Source organism: Crassostrea angulata, chromosome 6 (genome assembly GCF_025612915.1).
Source record: "Crassostrea angulata isolate pt1a10 chromosome 6, ASM2561291v2, whole genome shotgun sequence".
Lineage (NCBI taxonomy): Eukaryota > Metazoa > Mollusca > Bivalvia > Ostreida > Ostreidae > Magallana > Magallana angulata.
In genome coordinates this window covers 55,279,251-55,302,436 of record NC_069116.1, presented here as the reverse complement: position 1 = coordinate 55,302,436, position 23,186 = coordinate 55,279,251, and the positions used below count along the sequence as shown (strand labels likewise).

Sequence of the window (23,186 nt, the reverse complement as noted above, 5' to 3'; positions counted from 1 at the left end):
TTCTCTCACAGTGTCATTCCCATTACATGTATTACTAAACTTTGACAACGGCAACCATTGGGCAGTCATTTAATATATGTCCAATACAATCAGGTTTTGTTGAAGTGTAATTTCTAATTAACCTCATTAATTAAATGTGTAAAACCTCCAATAAATTCATATTCCACATATTTTTTATTTCCAGCGCCAATTTCCAAAAAGTGTAATACTTTTTTTTGAGCCAATAGGTGACTATAAACACCTGATTTTAATATAAATAGAGGCATGTGAAACATCAATGTAAAATTGGTAATACATGTACAAAATATAAGGATAATTTTTCTTTATAACCAGCAATTTACCTACTTCCAGTATATCAACATGACTTAAACCATTGGACAAAGTGCCCGGTTACAAAGAAAGAATTCTGATCTTATAAAAGAAGGCTAAACATCAGAAAAGCTTATGCTTCCATCATACCAGTTCAGATATTCTATACATGTATCTAATTTGATAATTATGCATAGATCATCCCTGTTATAATTGTCTCCCTTACCAAAGAAAAGGGAACCATATTAAAACCAGGTTAACAAAACCATAAAATAATGTCAATTGGTGTCAAAAAGAAACTTCAACACTCTAGCAATCAGCTACTTGTAACACAGAATTAAAGAACAAAGCAAATTCAATCATTACTTAGTTGAAAACATCAAGTTATCGGAAACAAAATATACAAAGACAGATACCAAAAAAACTGCCAAGCATCAACAATAGTGAAGAATGATTAATTGCTTTGACAGGGACAGAAAGGGCATCGTTATTTCAAATGAAATTAAAAAATGACCTACATTATTTCTATGCTGTTTCCCACACTGTGTTGATATGCTCGTCTGTGCAAAGCATTCCGAGTATGAAACATGTCATACAAGTTTCCTACTTCCTAAAAATCAAACCATACCGACATTACAATTTTGTATTTTTTCGAGGTCACAATTTTTATTTTTATACAAGAGCAATGAATGAAAATAACCTTATCTCTTGAGCATATCTGCAGTTCATTATCCAACTTCAAAACTCTGGCAAACTTCATATATCGAGTATGATCAAAGTTATTCTTGATCCCGAGCATGTGGCAATCCCGAGCAAAATAGTCCCATTTGTCCACATCAATCTCATTTCTCTTGTTGGCCACAATCTGTTAAAAAGCAACATCAGACACTTAAACATCCTAAGACATTCTCCTACACCACTAGCTCGCTGCACGCCAGCTACACTCTCGGTAAACAGTTCACATAAAACACTGAATGGTTTCCTTGTTATGCCTCACGGTTTACCCTAAACGTTTCAAGCAAGAAAGTGGCAAGTTTTTTTGGTGTAGTGGTATGCCTTAGGGTTTCTAGTATATAAAGATACATCTACATCCATTAGGTTTCGGGACAAATATACATACTGAAATTTACATCAAATAAACAAGGATTATATAGTTTGGCAAACCTTACCAGTATGGACAATAGCATTCAACATGCTATTGATTTGAAAGTATACTTGACAGCTTAAAATGATGCTTACATTGTGTTTAGAACACACAACATCCTAATATAAAGAATTCAGACATCAGCACTGACACTGAGATCTCAATATTAATAAAGATATTGGAATTTGTAAAATAAATTTCCGGACCGACAAAGATTCTTCCAGTTTACAATTTCATTGCACAGTGAGCATCCAATTTTTGTGTAACCCAACAGTATTCATTTATTTATTAAATTCAACTACTTATATCTTTAAAGAGAGGTAGTCTCTGAGATTTTATTTTGGTGAAACTTTGTAATTTCATAAGACAATCAAGTTTGTTAAAAAAATTATTTGACGATTTAAAACTGTAAAATTGGACCATGCAGCTTTAAATTACCTCATAAAGAAATCTTTTGTCTTTACTTCTTCCACTGTATGGCCAATTCTAGAATGAAAAATATATATAACTGACATTCATCATATCATAAATCTTAAGTCCATAAAATTCAGTTAAAATTTTTTTTGAAACAATTAATTAGCACTAATAAATGTACCAACAAGAAAGGTTTGTTAATGAGATCCTTTTCTCCCTGATATATGATCTTAAGGTCAATAGGAGCCAACCCCTTAGTACCATAATAGCAATGCATTAGTTAAACAGTATTTAACATAGCTTTATCAGTAAACTTAGACTCCGGCCTGAAATTTGATGTGGTCCATTACTTCCTGTGCGCAACTTGAGTAAGAAGTTTGGTGACACAACCAAGCAACTTTTAATGTTTATACATCAGACTGTTATGTCAATGCTAGCTGCAGGTCTGTAGCACCCGGTCTGAAAAAATTCGGATGGTCGACCTGGGAGCTACAGTGCCTCCCATAGAAAAAAACTGCAATTTATGGCGCACAAAAAATTGTGCTAGTTTTGGACTGATTAATCTCATCTCCGAACACATTCTGTACAAATGTTTGATTCCAAAAAATTCCTCGGACATTTTACTGCAGATATCGTCACTTCACTTGCCTCTGATATATTCTTTTAAACACCATCACATGCCCCGTAAAGTGAAGTGGTGCAGTTTGTTTACATGTAAAAATGGCGATTCGATCTTGACGTGAATTAATATACTTCAATTTCCAAGGTCAGATAGCATGTTTAAGAGATAGTGCGAGGAAAGTAAAGTGACTTATCAGTAGTAAATTGCCTGAAAATTCTAATGGTACTAACTGTTTTCCCAGAATTTGTGTGAGAATAAGGTTAATCAGTCCAAAACTAGCACAATTTTTTGTGCGTCGTAAATTGCAGTTTTTTCTATGGGAGGCACTGTAGCTCCCAGGTCGTCCATCCGAATTTTTTCAGACTGGGTGCTACAGACCTGCAGCTATGTCAATGCGTGACAAGGGAACAAGGGTATGAACTGTGACCAAGAAGCCAAGAAGCACAGTTAAGTTATCTACCACCTGTGAAAATTCAGTGTATATGAAATAATAAAATAACCCAAATTTTTTACTCATTTAAGCCTTTTTCTGAAAAGTAGTTGCAGGTCTGAAGCTCCAGGTCTGAAAAAATTCAGATGAAGCAAGTGCCACCCATTTATAAATAGTGTAATTACTGCGCAAAAAAACGAGGACTAATTTTTGATTGATTAACCTTTTTGATAGGCAAATTCAGTGGTAAAAATTAGTACCATTAAATTCTTCATGCAATTTACTACCAATACCTACTGACTTTATGAAATTATGAACATACCTGGTAACCCCAACTTTTACCAAATTAAGCCTTGGTGACCTCACATTTTGGATTAAAAGCAAAAAGCTAAATTATTAATAAAATATGCTCGTAGATTATCATTTGCATCCAGGAAGTTGGCAACAAACAATTTAAAGTATACATGTAATACCAAGAGCTTCTGCGAGGTTGGGAACAGCTTGGAAGCTTTTAAAAAGGCCTTCCATGAAAATTTCTTTGTCTTTCCATTTATCAAAATTGTGAACAAGGAAATCGTGTCATAAGGTCTGCATTAAAAGCAAGAATACAACCTGATAAAAGAAGTTATTTCGAGAGAGTGTTTGAGCGATTTGACAATAAAACAATCTGCAATGAGCTCCAAACTCATTGCTCCCAAGTCTCCCAAGTACAGGATCTTATTGATAATAAGTTTCACCTACCTACCTTACAAGTAGGACAACTTGTGTGCAATGCCTACAAAATGGTTTTAAAAGTTGTATTTCGAAACCTTTAACCTAACTTCTCACTACTGTTAATATAAAACTGGTGTCAATATTTGGGGGAATTGTTACAATTAAAAGGAGTTGAAGTGTATATATGAAATGACTGTAAGTCACTAAAATCACTTGATAAATGGCATATTTATGAAAAGATTCACCTGATAAACAAAGTCCAACAATAACCCTTTAATGAAATATACAATTATCACAAATATTCTAGCTAGTTTGATTCCTTTTTATCTGACAGTCACATCAAAAGAGCAAACATTCACTTTTTATCTGGCGGCACTATTTCACAATTCTTTTTTAACACTTTCTTCTGTTGGAGATACTTTTTTTGGAATTACTCTATTTTTAATAAAATTAACACTGACTTAATTGTCTTAAGTGTTGACTAAATTTAAAAAAATTTTGTTTGGCATAAATTATCAAAAATCAATATCAAAGTAAGATGCATATCTCTGATACTTGTAAATTTATTATGTACAATTGATCTGCAAACCAAATCTATCTTGAAAACTGTATGAGTTAATGGTACAATAGTTGTTTTCTTTTTGCATCAACCAACCCCACTCACTCACTTGCATGCCATTTTTAGGATTTCAATAACCAGATTTTTCCCATGGAAAACCCGATTAAAAATGAAAATGTTTGAAATGATGAAAATAAACAATTAAAAACACCTCTACTAGGAAAACAGCTTGTGGAAGCCATTGCCTTACAAACAGTTAAAATGTTGTAAGTATGACTAATATATATCATTACTTACCATCCACTATTTTCTACAGTAAATGAAAATTTTAAAAGTCATCAAATGTATGATGAAGAAACCTTTAACCAACAGCAGCAACTAGTATACGTGTAAATTAAACACTGGGTATTTGTAAAGTCCATCGTTTTTAAAGTTTGTTCACTTTCTCTCTCATGCTTTTTAAACCTAAGGTTGTAATGTAGGAAATAAATTCTTCTTTTATGGGCGCTAATGAAAATCAAAGTTAAAAAAATCTGATCTGAAACCTCCCATATTTTATATATATGATCAGAATATTCAAAATGAAAGAAAAAAAAAAGTAAGCTATCTCACATACTCAAAACACCCACATTGCAGAATACTTGACAATTCTTCACATAATGAATGGCAGGGTATGTATTAAATACATAAAATAATTTAACAAGGGCACCGCTAAGCGGAGCATCCCCTCGCGACATGAGTCATTGTGTGGGGGATGCATTATTTAGGAATATATACTTATGTAAATGAGGCGACCACATTCTACTAACCCTCCATTACTTCAAAAACTACTTTTTCTTTTAAACATACGTATTACAGTAATAAAGATAGAAACAGAGACCATCTTTACCTTTTGGATGTGTTTGTGCGGTCCCGCGATCTGTTCTTTAATGAAAGTCCTGTCTTGTTCTGTCAGTCCATACTTCTTAAATTCCCCCAACAAGTTGTTACTGCTCACTAAGTGGTCAAACATCTTCACAGATAAATCTTCATGCTGAAAAAGTACATTTATGTCAAATACTGCAAGTTGTGTGTATATTATGCACCTGTGTATGATATGCACTCCCAAAAGCTGGGTGTAAAATGCTGAAAAAACCGCTGTTCCTAAGTATAATACATACCCAAAAAACAAAGACATTTTTAATTGATTTAATTTTACAGTTCAGGTAGAGGGCTTCATTAATATCATAACCATGCATTCAGATTTTCTAAGATTAAATGCATTTCACCAAGTGGCCATGTTGGTCCCGCCCTAGGGCTTGAATCCTTGACCCAGAGGCCATGAATTTCACAATTACAGTACACGTATATTCCTTTCATCCCAGAGATGAATTACGACAACAATAATGGTAACAATTGGCCTTGTAGTTTTCAAGAAGTTAAAAATGTAAAATTGTAAATGCATGATCCAAAGATGGATGACAACCGATGACAATAGGTAAAATGTGTAACTCAGGTGACCTAAAAATTATATAAATAACATCATACATCATTAAATAAGGACAAGCAAACAAAATTTACTGTTTGTCTAATTTAAAATCAGGAAATATAATTTTCTCCATTAATAATAACTTTAAATAGAAAATAATAATTACCTTAATTTTGTCCTTGGGTCGGGCCACAGGCAAAAATTTTTTGTCGAACATGTGAGACAATGGTCCATGTCCTATAACAAAAGATCCATCATTTAGAATTCTTGTTAAATAAATTGTAAATATCAGTTTTGTGGTTTAAATCTATTAAGACACTTAAAATGTATGCCTGTAAGAAGTAAAGATAATTTTTTTTTATTAATATCAAGTGTTGGTTTTGTTCATGTCAATGTTGGTAAAAAACACACTTATTATCTGATAACCTTATCTGTTAAATCAAACCTTGGAAAGGTTCTTTTTTCAGCCTCTCACGTGTGTATTAATTGACAAGACTTTATAGCAAGTGCTCTACAATCATGTAAGTCACAGTGTATATGTATGTCACAACCTAAGCTACATGGACAAAGCCATAACTGCTGCTATACCTAGGTCATGACACAGTCCAGCTATCTGAACACACAGGACATCAGTGTTGGAGATCTCCAGGTCAGGCTGTCGCTTTCTGAGGGTGGACGTAAGCTGTCCAGCCAAATAACATACCCTGGAAGACAGAGATAATCTGATTATCATTACCTCTAAGATAATACATCGTTATACAAAAAGCACATAATATTTTAGCAATAGCACCTTCATTATACGATATAATGGTAAGCAAGAACTTTTTTTTCGTATTGGATCTGAATGTACGATAAGAATACCCCCCCCCCCACTATTAGTGCAAGTAGCAATAATATTGCAATAGTTTCAAGTCTGACAGACAGAACTATTTATAATTCAAAACATTTATGGTATTTCTTATTCTACATTCATGAAATGTTTGGCTACAAACTTAAAAACTCTCAATTACATATGATTGTTTTGATTTAATGAAAATTTGATACCAACAGGCAACAAGTATCCTGGGATTTGATCTACCCTCAGTTTTGCTATAATTACCCTAAAGAATGCTCAAATCGATTGTGAGCTGCACCGGGATAAACAAAATAAACTCCTCCAAGCTGTTTGATGGAGCGCAGTCGCTGGAACTGAGGAGTGTCTACTATCCTCACACAGAGGGGGTGGATCTCAATGTGTCCGTGAATTGGGTCATTCAAAATCTGAAATGTACATATGCTTCAGTTAAAGTTCTCAAAATAAAAAAGATCTCTCAAGTAAACGGCTTGATAAGCTTATGTACCAGGATTTGTAATTACACAAAGCTCAACCTAGTTTTACATATCGTCTTATTATCTAATCAACTTTTTTTTGGGGGGGGGGGGGGGTATAAACTCATTTGAAACATATATTACATATAAAACTTCATAAATTTTGAAACAGTGACACTCATTTACAAAGTGTTTCATCTCACTTGTATTGCAAATTATCAACCCCTAAATCTTTATGTCAAGAACTTTTAGATATTGAAGTTTTGATTACATGTACATGTATTAGTACATGTCACGTAATCATTTCTTCCCCACACTTTATTATTACCTTATATCCATAAAGTCCTTCAGTAATTTTCTGGATACACTTAATAGCTTCAAGTCTCCTACCAAGTGGTCTAAGAAAAATTGGCAACTTTTTATTTCTTTCGGAATAAAATCCATAATGTTGTTTCAATCATCAATTATATATTATTCATGTTGAATAAGCTCAATGATGACATTTTAGAAGCAGTATAAAAGTTACAATTTTTAACAATTCATAAGTTGTTTACAACAGAATGTCTACATTTATGATTTTAATCTATTTTTAGTTTATATTAATTGAACTAAAGCAATCATTGATTCAGAAAATTAAACTAAAAATAGATCACTCCCTAATACCTATGATTCAGAACTTGTACACACAATACATACCAATGCCATTAAATAATCTTAACCTTTTGTGTGCCAATTTGTTTTACAACAACCCAGTGTCCCAGTACTGAGTTGTTTTAGACATTAGCAACTTTATTAGCACATCATATTTGACAAAATATTTTTAACAATGGTTAACTTTCCTTCAATTTGTTGTAATTTAAAAAAGATACTGTTTAATATCAGTCATCTCTGACACAAAAGAACCAAGATGGATTTTACATTTTTGCTTATTTCTTATAACCATGGCAACATAAATATTAAGTTAAATGAAAAAAATGTTTACCCTAATTTTTTGTCATTCAAAGTTCAGTCTAAAGAGCTTGAAATGTATTAATTTTATTCTATGTACAGGTACATGATAACAACTAAAAAGTACAATCTAAGAAATATATACTGTTATGTGATAGGGTGATATTTCATATTAATTAAGTAATAATTTCATTATCATGAAATTATTAATTGATAGTTCTATAAATTATAAGTTTACAGTATTTACTATAAAAGTTGTCAATATAAACAACTTTATGTACAACCTAACAGTATGTAAATAGCTACATAGTTATTTATATAGTATGACATCACAATGGTCATTATGGTCAGTGTAAACCTGTTTTAGTTAATTATATATCACATGGTCAATTCTATTTTTGAATTCTCAATTTCATTGGTCCTTTAAATTCCCTCTCTTTGCTTTGTCCTTTTTGATCTGATCTTCATACTGACCAGATGTGTTTAGCTTAAGACCAAGAAGAAATCTATAGACTGTAAGTAATTGTTTTATATTTTATGCTATTTATATTAATGCTTATTTATAAAGCATATTGTATTTGCTAGATAAGTATATGCTATATAGTGAAATGTAAATCTATTTAAATGTAAATTATCATGAGTGAAAACTTAGTATTTGAGCAACACTCATTATAGTTATTTTAACAATCTTAAGCTAGATAACCTAAATGTAGTTTTAAGAGTATTGTTATATGTATTAGATTCCATACCTGAAGAATATATCAGGATCATGCAGATGCAGATCAATTAGGCTTTGTGTCACACATAGGTATGCATATATATAAATATCAGATTTGATACTTATTGCCTAAGTTAAGTTTAATATGTTTTATTTATTAAACATTAATAACTAACTAAATTATTAATTACACAGGATAAATATTATTGAACTCTTTATATATCAGTTAGCACTGTGATAAGGGGAATAACTCTTGCTTGTAAACTGTGCTTGGCAAAATCATGAAACCTATTCAATACAATGATATATTATGTGTGATCTATTTTATTTTTATGATGATGTGATATTGATAAATTACTTATTGTGATACATGTATTGTTAAATATTTCAGAGCTTATGATATGATATAATATAAAGTAATAATCAAGAACCCTACGTTGGAGTTGTTGTCTTAATCTGTCTACAATAACACCATCATTACAGTTATTAAAAATAAGTATGAATTAATTTCATTCAATACATGAAAATCTAGCAAACTTTTTTTTCTAAATCCATTCACTGGAATTTGGGAAGTGCAATTAAGTGGTATCTTACTTACTTAATTTCTAGGTCCTTCAATTGACTTTCTGTGACTCTGTCTATCAGTTCATTAGTCACACCTTCCTCTACAAAAGGTGAAGAAAATAAAAACCCACAAAATTACATGTACACCTCTCCCAAATACAAGAAACACACAACTCACATCATTATGTACAAGTTACAGAACCAGGAGGAGGGTAACGCCCCCCCCCTTCCACCCCCTTGGGAAAAAACTCCAATTTTTCCCCTTTTAGGAATTACTTTATCATTGACAGATGGTTCTTACATTTGAACAACCACTTCCCCAAGACATTTTACAGTTTACCGCCGAAATTCCTACTATCATTACTGAACATATAGAGAGAGAAAGTACAGAGTTATCTTTTCTTGGGCGAAGAGATTTGGTTTCTGCAGCAGACAGCGGTTATAATGGGATAAAAACGCTTTTCACCGAGTTTATTAGGAATATTTGAGTGTGAACGTGTTTTTTGACAACATTTGCAACATTGTGTGCGAGGATTTGCGTAACTTTTGTGAAGTAAGTTGTTTTTTTACATTGTTTACAAATCGTGTCCTACTTTCGATTCTTCCCTTGTGTATTATTATATATAGGCTATGTCATAGAGTGTAGAGCGGATACGATGCCCCTGTGATTCATTATAGCTACCCAAAAAGTACAAAAGCTATCAAAGCTGTTGGGAAACTCCCTTGTTTATGTTTGGCCAATGTAAAGAAGAAAGCAAACAATGGTATATTCATCTGTAATGTAATGTTAATATATATAACAATTTTTTATTTCTAGAATGTGAATATCAAAGGAATTACATGCAAACAAATAATCAATCATATTGATAATTAAATGAAACATTTGGTAAAAAATCTTTCTAACCTTGCAAAACCTTGGCCACATCTGCGAAGCCCTTCTCTGCGAGAAGTTTAAGGCAGTCAATACTGAGTAGACCCCTGTCCAAGGAGGCGACGGAATCCTGGGACAGGGGCAGATCATCCTGTGATTCCCCCTCCCCACTGGGCCTCACCACACACTTCTTGAAAGGAAAGCGCTGTCCTCATCAACACCCTTCCGGGTGGATTTCCTTTTCGTGGGCAGCATGCTTTTTCACCTCTACAAATATAATACAATAAAACTTGGTTATCGTGAAGCCCTATGGACCAATGGATTTACTTATGAATATTCTTTGAGAAGGGAGTATAACCGTAATTCGTTACATGTTTTCTTTCACCAGACTATACTTTTTGCTATTTGAGGCTTAAAATAAAAATACTTTACTTTGATATCTTTAATAATTGGATTGTGAATTGAAAAAAAACACAAAAAAATAAATTCATTCAAACTATTATGTTAAGGTGGCTCTATACACCCACAGTTTATTCCAATTTTCAATAGAAGACCACAAAACATATACTTCTCAAATATTAAAATGATGATAGGGGTACTATAGGTACGGTATTTTAAAAACTTAACTATTAACAAATTGAGAGAAGATTTTTGGGAGTTTATTTTTAATCAACTCTCCTATGCAGTCACGCGGACAAACCGAAAGTGAAACAGTGTTAATTTGGACCTCAGCACAAATCATTGCTCCTGACAAGACTTAGTTCTTAAAAATAATTGATGAATTCGATATAATGTATGCTAAAGCATTGTTTTTCAAGGAAACTTATTATTTAGAAATACCTTAAAAATAGTCAGATTTTAAATGGTACGAACAATTTAAATATTTTTGTAGTCGTATATATTCCTACGCCAGAGTTCAATATAGTCTCGTTCAACTCGACGCTCGGCTGTCTCCGTAAACCCTTGTCGGAGATTTACGGTGTCAGCCGAGCGTTTGGTTGAACGAGACTAGAGTTCAAAATTGCTTGGATCCATACAATTTTCGAGAAATATTTCTACCACTGATACATATAGTTTGATTGAATTAATTTTATCTTTAAATATTATTTAACATGATTCATATGGAGGTTTCTCGACATTCTAGTCGAAAAAGTTCAAAAATTCATATTATAAAAATATACGTAATTCAAATTAGAAACTACGTATACATGTACTTGTCATGCAAAATAACATATCATTGATTTTAAAATAAATAAACATCGACAAAATCAACTCCCGCCAGTTCTTCAGTACTTTGATTTGTTATATGATGGATATTTCCTTCAGACACCGAAAAAAAATATAATACTTCTTAACATTCAAAAATTTAATCATTGCAATTTTTTCTAGCATTTCCCCAAAACATTTAAATTTTCATATTTTCTCTTACTCTGTTTGACAAATCATCTGAAAAAGCTGCATGATGTTATAAAAAATGTATTTTAATAACTGTGACATAAAAAATTTGAATGAAAATCATTGCGAATAAACACAAAAAATATTTTAAATTTTATTTGGAATGAAAGTTCCTCCCGTAGGAGTTATTGTTCCTAAGTCCCAAGGCCTAAACATCGTGGGGACTTTTCATTTCTAAGTTAAAGAAAATTTCCTTAATATCACGATGGAATGATAAATACATACATATTTCATTATAGGCCTATATAAGTGAATTTATTTGCTTTAACGCAAAACTAAGTCAAAAAAAATAAAGGGGAAAATTAACTATAATACAATTTTTGTATCCCAACCAATAGAATTTTTGTATCCCAACCTGAGAGAAATTCAAAGCCATCCTCCCATCCCCTTATGATGGTTAGGAACATGTGTCAATATTAATGTGGATTAAAGTATATTATAATTAAAATACCTTCACCGCTTTAGAATTTTCTTTCACAGTATTCAACCAAAAAATTACGTTTTAGAAAATTTTGGAAAGTTAAAAAACGTTTTTGTCCTCAACGGGATTCGAACTCATGACCTATAGGTTTGTAGTGAACCCACTAACCCACTGCGCTAAGTGTAAGATGTCGAAAATCAAAAAAAAAAAAATTAAAAAAATTATACTTGATTTTATTGTTTATTTCGATAAATAAATATAATACGACACAACAGGAAGGTGTCACATTACTTGTAAGTAATACTTTTTCCAATTAACAAATTAAATCTAAGACTATTCATTTAACAATTTTTTTTAAAAGAGCGGTCCCCATACAATTCGCCTCAGTTTAAATCAGCCAGTACCGGAATTGCATGCTTCCAGATTTACTTTTTTGCGTACTGCGTCATCAAAAAGTGGTGTCTAGAGCCCCCTTAAATAGTAATTATGCAAACTTTTTAAGGGGACATGGTCACGATTTTGGTCGAAATTATTTTTTTCGATTTTAATGTTTACAATGCTTCAGTTAGGCATTTTAAATAGGCAACCAAAATTTGAGTGTCATTTGATGAGTCATAAGCGAGTTACAGAGCTTACAATTCTTCGCCATGCAAACAAAACATTTGTTTACATTTTGAATATTGAAGTAAAAATTCCAGTTTTAGACCTAAAATGAATGTTTTAATCGTTAGGAACTGTTTATTTATGCTTAAAATGAATAATAAGATCGACAAACCAGCTTTAAAAAGATTTTTTACTGGTATATTGAACCTATGTAAACAAAAACAGGGCACGAGCCTTGTTTACATGACGAAGAATCGTAAGCCCTGTATTTTGCTAAAAACTCAATGACTGGCACCCAAATTTCATTTCATCATTAGAAATGCATTCCTAGAGCATTGCAAATAATAAAAACAGAAAAATAAAATTTGACCGAAATCGTGACCATGTCCCTTTAAACTGTATAGAATTTTCTTACAAAAAAATTAAATTTCGTTTTTTAAGAGATCAATGCGGCTGTTCCTAGGACCTCCCTAACACATTTTCACTGCATGTTTTTACATTAAATATATCACGTTTAGTAGTAATAATCGTATAAAATTGCCCTTAAAATATTAGGAACATGATTCAAAGATATTTTATAAATAAGTGAAGAGTATTAAAAATCCAAAGAAAACGTCTGTCGTCTGCATGTGATTCCTTTGATCGATACACATGTAAACATTACTAACAAAACCGTTGGGGTTACACGGAACAGCCGTCAAAATGACCTAGATCGTCTCTCTATAGAAGAAACGATCTGTAGAAATACTGGGCTGTTAGTAGAATAGAAATAAAGTTCTTGTTATCGTGAATGTTGCAGGATAACCTCCTCGGTCTCGAAATGTTGTTTGAAATATAAAAGCCTCGGCTAACGCCTCGGCTTTTATATTTCAAAACAACATTTCTCGACCTCGGAGGTTATTCTGCAACATTCACGAAAACTCGTACTTTATTTCTTAATTACTTCCTTGCTTTTGATAAAGATCATGTTTCATGTAATAAAACTTTCTGCATTGAAAAAAAAATGTGCTTGCGGTTATTTACACATTATACGACAACACAACTCATTTATTTTAATCAATGAGAGGAAATATTACCCTGGGCCCAGTGGAAGAGCGGGAAATAACACGTCAGCTAATGGCGACGGTTTCGGTAGAACCCGAACCCAGGATATTTCATACCTATTTTTTTTTCTCTCTGTATTTCAATATTTAATAATGATGCCTTTATAAAAGTTTAATTGGCATTAATATTATTAGGTATCAGGAGAAGACGTACCCAAAAGGAAACATACTCAGGAAAAAAAACGTACCCAATTTATAGGCTACGTTTTCTCCAAGAGAGAACGTATCCAGGTACGTTTTCTCTTGGGGAAAACAATCTTCCCAAGTCAAGGGTTTCTGATCCACATAGCTTCTCACAAATCAGAAACCCTTGACTTGGGAAGATGGGGGAAAACGTACCCTATAAAAATCATAAACGTAATTTTAAACAGTTTTAAATACTATATGAATTTAATAGATATATGAATAAATAAAAGTAATTATTTAATATGTAATGGTTGAATATTTAAACGACCTGGAAATGTCAAATAGTTTTAAATACATGTACTACTTTAATACAGATTTTAATGCAAAATAAATATAGAGAAATATATAAATTTTATAAATAATATCTTTTGAATAATAAAGATTCTGTAAGGTTTTTCTTATATTTGTATCGTTTGAATATTTAATGGACTTGGACATAATTTAAGTTAAACTTTATTTTCATAAATGATTTTTATTAAACAGTTGATCAATAAATGTACCATGTTTGTTATCTGTATTCTGCTTTAATTAAATATTAGTAATTTTAATGTAATTATTTACCTTTGAGACTTTCAAAGTTTAGGAACATTTTAGCAATGAAAAAACCTATTCATAAAGATGACGTATAATTTATCGAGAAAAAAAACGCGCTATCGACTTCTTAAAGCTATACACGCTATAATTTACGTCCACTTTGAATGCCAGTGAAAACGCATGTGTTTGTCTACTTATAAAAGTTATCCTTAATCTGTAAATTACAATGGTGAATTCCATCTCGTTACAAAGATATAGATTTTTAATTGTTTATTTTCCTGCCAGGAAAATATACCTTTTCATGAATATTGATTAAGGAAGAGCGAAACTGACCTCATTGCGCATGTCCGCGGAGAACTTCGTTATTGTTTGTCTAATTAAATATCCAACTTGATTTTTAATATGCTTAACATTTGTTAATTTGAAAAACATACATGTATAATGAGTAAAATGCGTTTGTCATTCACGATACCCTTACTTCTGCATTAACACTTATAGGATCTATAAATAGCACATAGGGGAAAAACACAGGTCTACGTCATTTTTTTAAAGGAAGTATTCATATCTACTCACAGGCTTGTATTTTTTTCTTTTGTTTGTACTCGTATATCGGACAAATTTATGCTTTACTGAAAATATCCTTTCCTTTGTGAAACTATCACAATTATGAAGATGTTCGACCCTTCACCAGTTGTGGTATGATAGACTAAATTTAGCTGTCGATATCACGTGATAGATTGATATTCACGAGGAGGCATTACTTTCCTGGCAGGAAAATAAATATTTTTCATTGTTTAATATTTGATATATTTGTTACGTACGGAAGCCCTGGGAGGACATTGACTTACTTCTTAATTGTTATGAGCCCAGGAAGGACATATTGACTTACTTCTTAATCAGTATTAATTTTTATTTATTTGTTACTTTTTAGGTACAGTAGACGAATTTTAAAATTTAAACATATTTTATTGAGTAAATTCAATAGGATTGGACAACAGTCATAGCCTTTGTATACCCTCTTCTTGTATAATAGGTCATGTTACATAACTTTTTATAATTATATAGGACACTATACTTATATAACTATAATCATGTATTTGAATAATAACATATTACGTATATTATTTGTGAATTATAGAGCTATAATAATATATGAGGATCTACATTATAATACAGTAATACAGTAGACGAATTATGTAATTAGAATTTAGCTGCATTTACCAATAACAGTCCGGCTGTTATTGTCAAATTTTATCTTTATTGTATACATCATGTAAAATTTGTTCCGAGAGTTTTACGGGTTGATAATGGAACAGAAAATAAAAGTGTTTGTTGCTTGCAACCTCTCTTTCGATTCCATTCAAATGATTCTATGGCTGCATGGTGTTAAACGTTTAATGTATGGAAAAAGTACGTTCGACCAAAGAATAGAGGCGTGGTGAGGATTTCTTATGAAGCTTGGGATTCATTGGTGGATTAATTTATTTGAAGATATCGTGGATACTGGGATGTTCGATTTGGACAATTCAGTTGTGAAAGAGTGTCTGCAATTTTCTTCATGGACGTCTTGCAAACTGATTTGGATAGAATAGCGAATCACAGGAATTATCAGGGTCAAGACATCATCTACACATTCTAAAGTTTAACCTCAAGAGTACATATCAAATGATAAAAAAAGATACTAATCTAAAAAAAATGAAATGAAGTAATTAAAATATAGGGAAATTTATATTAAAAACAAAAATAATTGTACTACACTTTGATGGTGAATAGCAAAAGCTGTATTCAATTCGGAGCAAACAAATCAATTAAATTGAGCTGTTTCATGCCAAAAATTATACATCTTGTCATAGCTCTCATAGTGGCGCAAAATTTAAATTAACCAAGCGATATTTCTTGATTTATTCATAGTTCTGTGATATTTATGAAAAAAATGTTATCAGATTCCTCTTTCTGAAAATAATAAAGAACCAATACAGTAATTGTCAAAATAAATTAAATGGATGTTATATGAAATTTATTTAAAGTCAATCAGGACTCAAGCTATATATTCTTGTTTCTTGCTTGTACTCATTACTTACTTGTTGTTATTTAATACTTACTAGTTATTTATTAATTCTTAATGCTTACTACCTATTACTTAATACTTGCTTGTTATTTGTTAAATTTTATTTCTTAATTGTTAATACTTATTATTTACTGGTTATTTATTAATTCTTAATACTTATTTGTTTATTTGGTTATTTTCTAGTTATTTCTAATTTTATTTTAATTTTTCATCTCTACGACAATCAGCTCCAATATCAGGATTAGAAACCCAAATATTTAATTAAGACTTGCTTTGCCAGTTTACTATAGAAGCATGTGTTTCAACCTGCACCTTGATACCCCTGGTAAAGAAGGTCTTTACACTTAAAAGTGTGATGACAGTCCAAGTTAATAAGTATTTCAATTAAATTGAATGGCTATCTGAAAAGTTATAGATATTGGCATATGTATTTTTATCTGAGAATAAAAATGTTTAAAAAATAATGCATGTATTATTGTGGTTTTTTATGTTTAGAATCAATTTTCAAATACAATTCATTTGGATAAAAAAAGCATCTTTCCTGTACTAGCCAACTAGTAAATGTATGCATAGTAAAAGTATATATTTTTTGAAAGTACAGCCCATTACAATTTTACCCCAAATTATGCTTGGAACAATTTTTTACTAGAGGTTGGCGTGGATTCTGATGTCTTTTTCAGTTAATTTACTATGAAAATTTGATATTTTAAATTTTCCAAAAGGGAGGGTAGCTTATAATCTTAAACTGTCTTCTGGACCTTCAACCTTCTAGATACTGTACATGCATGCAAAGTTTGAAAACAACGATAAAAAATATTCATGTATGATAAACCATTTTCTTGGGTATAAAATGTTCTGGGTTTTTTTTACCTTTTGACTTTCTAATATTTTTTGTCCTTGTTTAATAACTTTCCAAAATATTCAGATGAATAACTGTTAGTCACTTAAATTTTGTAAAATAAATGCATATACAGGTAAATAGAATTGTCATGATATATCATGATCAGTTAGTTTTTTTTACATATCAGCTGCTTTATAAGCTAAACAAGATCCTGAATGTAGAGCAGTTACTGCCTTTTTACTCTCAGAAAGTCAGCAAATTCAGATTTTTAACAATATTAATTTGAAAGAATAATATTAAGATGAATTTGTATTTAACAAAGTGCCCCAGAAAGAAGCCATCTATTTATATAAACAAGTCAATACCAAAGACCATACTAGACTGTATTCACATATGTACGGAATACCAATCCCGAGGTTAAAGTTTAATAAAAAAAAATGAACCTTACCGATTAAAATCTATGTACGCGTAGAGAATTTTTTTTTGCCCTCAAAAGGAGCAAAAATAAAGACCGAAGTAATATAAAAAATATTTCAGTTTTCATACAAAATTTTACTGTACTTATTCTAAAATAAAGGTAAAGTTTGTTGGCACATGACAGTGACAGAATTCCGGATTGAATTTTCAAAACCTGAATGTCCCCCTATATAATTACTTCGATCTCGGGTGCATTTATAAAAACATATTCTTTATATCAATAAAAACCAATCTTCTTTGCTGGAACTAGTGTTGATGTCAGTGTCCATATTGAGCGGTACGTCACCGCCACGTGTTATTCATCGCTCGAAATTAAAAAAAATCTTATCAAATAATAATTACATGTTTGTCATAAAAAAAAATAAGTCATAACAATTAAGAAGTAAGTCAATATGTCCTTCCAGGGCTCATAACAATTAAGAAGTAATTCAATGTCCTCCCAGGGCTTCCGTAGTTACGTGATCGAATTGAGCATTATAATTAACAGCATAAAGGTAACTTTTATTAGTAATCAAACACATACATTTTCCCCTTTATTCAAAATTGACGCAAATTATAGCGTGTATAGCTTTAAAATTCTTATGATAATTAAGTTCTCTAAATTATATTGCAATCAAAACTATTATGTCGATCTATTTTTTTTAACAAATTCATTTATTAGGATGGATTATAATTGCCGACTAACTATATATACAATTAACTCAGGCGAATCTAAGTATGCATGTGCATTTGTATATAACACAAATATTGTCTAATTAATCAATGTACGTGATTATGTATACATGAAAACAAAAGCAACAAATGGTAAAATGTTTTTTGAATAACTTATTTTATTGCATCACGGAATATTTATAAAAACTGTTCTTTATGAAAACGTACATGGGTACGTTCTCTCTAGGAGAAAACGTACCCTAGAAATTGGGTACGTTTTCTCCTGGGTACGTTTTCTCTTGGGTACGATTTCTCCAGCAAAAAAACCCAAACGCAAAAAATTTAACAATGTTTAAAATGGGAAGAAATCAAATGATAGAATTGATAGGTGACATATAATGTAAAGATATTAAACTATGTTTAATGAGAATGACACATTTCATTAAACCCCATTTGGAAAAGAAAATCAACTATAAATTGCTTGTACTGTTAAAACATGTCTCTGGTTATAACGTTAGACTTTAAATTCAAAATTTCAGATATAATATTAGTTTATACCAGCAGAGACATGAATAACATTTATGTCTCTGATATCAGCAAACAAATTCATGATTTTAGGGTCTATAAAAATGACAATTTTTTTTTAAAGGTACGTGGTATCCTGGTTAAGTAATATATAGAGTACTTTTTAACGAGTGTATCTTCAAATAACAGACGAGGGGGCTTGTCCCCCCGAGTCTGATATCTGAAGATGCACAAGTTAAAAAGTTACTCTATATGTTTTGTATCGTTGTTTTCATTGCACTGAGTTGCCCATGATCTATCAAAATGTTATTATGTTCCATTTTATATGACCAATGAAAAAAGAGCACGTGATTCTAGAAGTTTTATGAAAGTTCCATCTACCTCGCCCTTTTAAGCAAAAATGCCGTGGATGACGGTTGTGATTTTATGCTCTCGCAATTCTTAGGATATAGTTGAAACCGAATTCCTTAAATAAATTAGGAAACCTGAACATTCACAATCTGTTGATATGCATCTCCGGGACGAAGATCCTAAACAGATTCACTGCATGGTTATGGCGCTTTGTGTTAGAGGTACATAAACAGAATGGCAGTGATTACCCCCGCGTCCTCTATTCGTTGTGTGTGGATTACTGCTTCATTTGCGAGAGGAAAACATTCAATTTGAATTTTCTTGATGAACGTGACGACCTTATTGCCGTTTTCCGCAAAGTGTTAGATGTTTGCATGAAGGAATTATTATCAAAGGGTTCAGGTACCAAAGTGCGACAAGTTGATTCGATAATGCCGGAAGATGAGGAAAAAATCTGGACTCGTGGAGTACACCGGATTTAGATAATTGTGTATTTCATTTCGAGTCATAAACATTGTCCTTGTAACATGTGTATGCGGTGATAAAAAGAAAAGGGAGTTCGATCGAAGAACCTTTAATTTAATTGATAATCGTTTGAAATGTTGCTTGTATTATGATTTGAATATATCTACACAATTAATATTTCAACTTACCGTGTTAAAATTTAAATGTGTTTCCGAAGACAACCTTTAAAACTGCATAGCTTTGTGTAGTTGTTTAACAATAACCCTTTCGCCATTTCTAGAAAATTGAAAGATGCATGGTCTACTTTTTTTTTTTCAGCTAATCGAATCGAAACCTACATTTAACAATAACCCTTTTTATCACAGCGTCGCCGTTTCTAGAAAATTGATAGTTCCATGGTCTATTTTCGCTTTTTTTTCAGCTAATCGAATCCAAAGCTATATTTAACAATAACCCTTTTTATTACCTAATCAAAGATATTTTGTTGTTTTATTACAAATTAAATATTTGCGTCTATTTTGAACTGCCGGTCAATAGACTGCGATCTATTGGACCGCCGGTCAATAGACTGTGATCTATTGGACCGCCGGTCAATAGACTGCAATCTATTGGACCGGCAACGTATTTAAGAACGCAGGTATGTTAATTAATGTTACATCCTTTCGATAGTTCTCAGGGAATGTATATTCCTTTACATAGACGCTGTTTTTAGTACTTGGTGAAACCAAATTCAAAATGGAGTATCAAATAATCAACTAATCAACAGTTTAAAAGCCTCATATAAGGTAAAAGACTATTTAAAAGATAATGCGTTGAAGACCCCCCCCCCCTCTTTGTGTAAACTTATATTAAATTGAGATGTTGTAATGCATGCAACAGGTTTTGTGCATGTAAAAAATGAAAAAAAAAATCTTAATACATTGCATAATGGCACGAAAAACATTTGCAATATGCAAATTGTAATCCCCGAAAACTTAAGAAGGAATTAGGTAATAAAACAATTATTTAATGCTTGAACAGTCAATAGACCAGAATTTTTCCCTTGGTGCAGGGAACAGCTCAGTATGATCTATTGCCCTCGGCCGTTGGCCTCGGGCAATAGATTGTACTGAGCTGTTCCCTGCACCTCGGGAAAAATATTCTGGTCTATTGACTGCTCAAGCATTAAATAATTGTATATTATCACAGTGTCGCCGTTTCTAGAAATAGATGCATGGTCTACTTTCGCTTTTTTCAGCTAATCGAATCGAAACCTACATTTGAACTTGATCGCTTAATTTACAAATGTATTATTTAAAAGTTTTATCGTTAACGGAATAATACTTGGTACATGTAGGTAACGTTAGCGGGTTATGTAATTTTTTCTGAAAAAAGTATCGTTAGGAGTAGGTTCTTCATTGTGAATAGAGTGGGTTGTCCATCATTATAAAATAAGATGATACACAATGTATAAGTATACCGATATTTGTATTGATAAGTTTACTTACTAAATGAAGTTTCCATTATCATATAATTAAATGCAAAGGCAGTAACAATCGCATCGCTGTTTTCAGTGTTATATTACATGCTTGGAATCGATTTTTGAGGACTTGGATTTTAAGGTATGTGTCCTAAACCTATTTTTACTGTGACATAAAATGAGTCTGAATTTTCCGGGGGGGGGGGGGGCGGGTCGATCTGACATTTATTTTATGATGTACAAGTTAAACCATCAACATTTCTTAGGGAAATGGGATATAGTACCCGTTAGACATTGAAATGACAGGAGAAAGGTTCAATTTTTACTCATCGTAATAATAACAGGAGTCCCTGCTGTGTTCGTACTGGGACCTACAGGTCGGTAGACAGAAGCTATATAATATCAACTAAGCTGAAAAAGATAGACACCAGTCATATGCAATTTAAACAGTTTTACAAATAGTGTCCTTGTAACATGTGTATACGGTGATAAAAAGAAAAGGGGGTTCGATCAAACCTTTAATTTAATTGATAATCGTTTGAAATGTTGCTTGTATAATGATTTAAATATATCTACACAATTAATATTTCAACTTACCGTGTTAAAATTTAAATGTGTTTCCGAAGACAACCTTTAAAACTGCATAGCTTTGTGTGGTTGTCTAACAATAACCCTTTCGCCGTTTCTAGAAAATTGAAAGATGCTTGGTCTACTTTTGTTTTGTTTTTCAGCTAATCGAATCGAAAACTACATTTAACAATAACCCCCACAGCGTCGCCGTTTCTAGAAAATTGATAGCTCCACGGTCTATTTTTCCAGCTAATCGAATCCAAAGCTATATTTAACAACTTTTTAGCTTACCTGAGCCAAAGGCTCAAGTGAGCTTTTCTGATCACAATTTGTCCGTTGTCTGTCGTTGTCGCTGTCGTCGTTGTTAACTTTTCACATTTTCATCTTCTTCTCAAGAACCACTGGGCAGATTTCAACCAAATTTGGCACAAAGCACCACTAGGTGAAGGGGATTCAAGTTTGTTCAAATGAAGGGCCACGCCCTCTTTAAAGGGGAGATAATTGAGAATTATTGAAAATTTGTTGGTATTTTTCAAAAATCTTCTTCTCAAAAACTATTCGGCCTGAAAAGCTAAAACTTGTGTGGAGGCATCCTCAGGTAGTGTAGATTTAAATTTGTTCAAATCATGGTCCCCGGGGGTAGGGTGGGGCCACAATTGGGGGATCAAGTTTTACATAGGAATATATAGAGAAAATCTTTTAAAAAGTTCTTATCAAAAACTATTGGGCCAGAAAAGCTCAAATTAATATGGGAGCATCCACAGGCAGTGTAGATTTAAATTTGTTCAAATCATGGTCCCCGGGGGTAGGGTGGGGCCACAATTGGGGGATCAAGTTTTACATAGGAATATATAGAGAAAATCTTTAAAAATCTTCTTCTCAAAAACTATTGGGCCAGAAAAGCTCAAATTAAAATGGGAGCATCCACAGGTAGTGTAGTTTCAAATTTGTCTAAATCATGGTCCCCGGGGGTAGGGTGGGCCACAATTGGGGGATCAAGTTTTACATAGGAATATATAGAGAAAATCTTTAAAAATCTTCTTCTCAAAAACTATTAGGCCAGGAAAGCTCAAATTTGAGTGGAAGCATCCTCAGATAGTGTAGATTCAAGTTTGTTCAAATCATGGTCCCCGGGGGTAGGGTGGGGCCACAATAGGGGGATGAATTTTTACATAGGAATATATAGAGAAAATCTTAAAAAATCTTCTTCTCAAAAACTATTTGGCCAGAAAAGCTCAAATTATAATGGAATCATATTCAGGTAGTGTAGATTCAAGCTCGTTCAAATCATGGTCCCTGGGGGTAGGGTGGAGCCAAAATGAGGGGATCAAGTTTTACATAGGAATATATAGAGAAAATCTTCTTCTCAAAAACTATTATGCCAGGAAAGCTCAAATTTGAATGGAAG

General features: G+C 32.1%; 1 long non-coding RNA gene and 1 pseudogene across 1 annotated transcript; one reads left to right on the top strand and one right to left on the bottom strand.

Moving 5' to 3' along the window:
• LOC128189675 (deoxynucleoside triphosphate triphosphohydrolase SAMHD1-like) overlaps positions 1-21,331 on the bottom strand; it is a 38,399-nt pseudogene extending 17,068 nt beyond the window's left edge.
• On the top strand, positions 8,136-9,069 carry LOC128189676 (uncharacterized). The gene is made up of 2 exons (XR_008244263.1): positions 8,136-8,724; positions 9,026-9,069. It is a non-coding gene; the product is annotated as an uncharacterized LOC128189676 (long non-coding RNA).
• Positions 21,332-23,186: the final 1,855 nt, after the last annotated feature.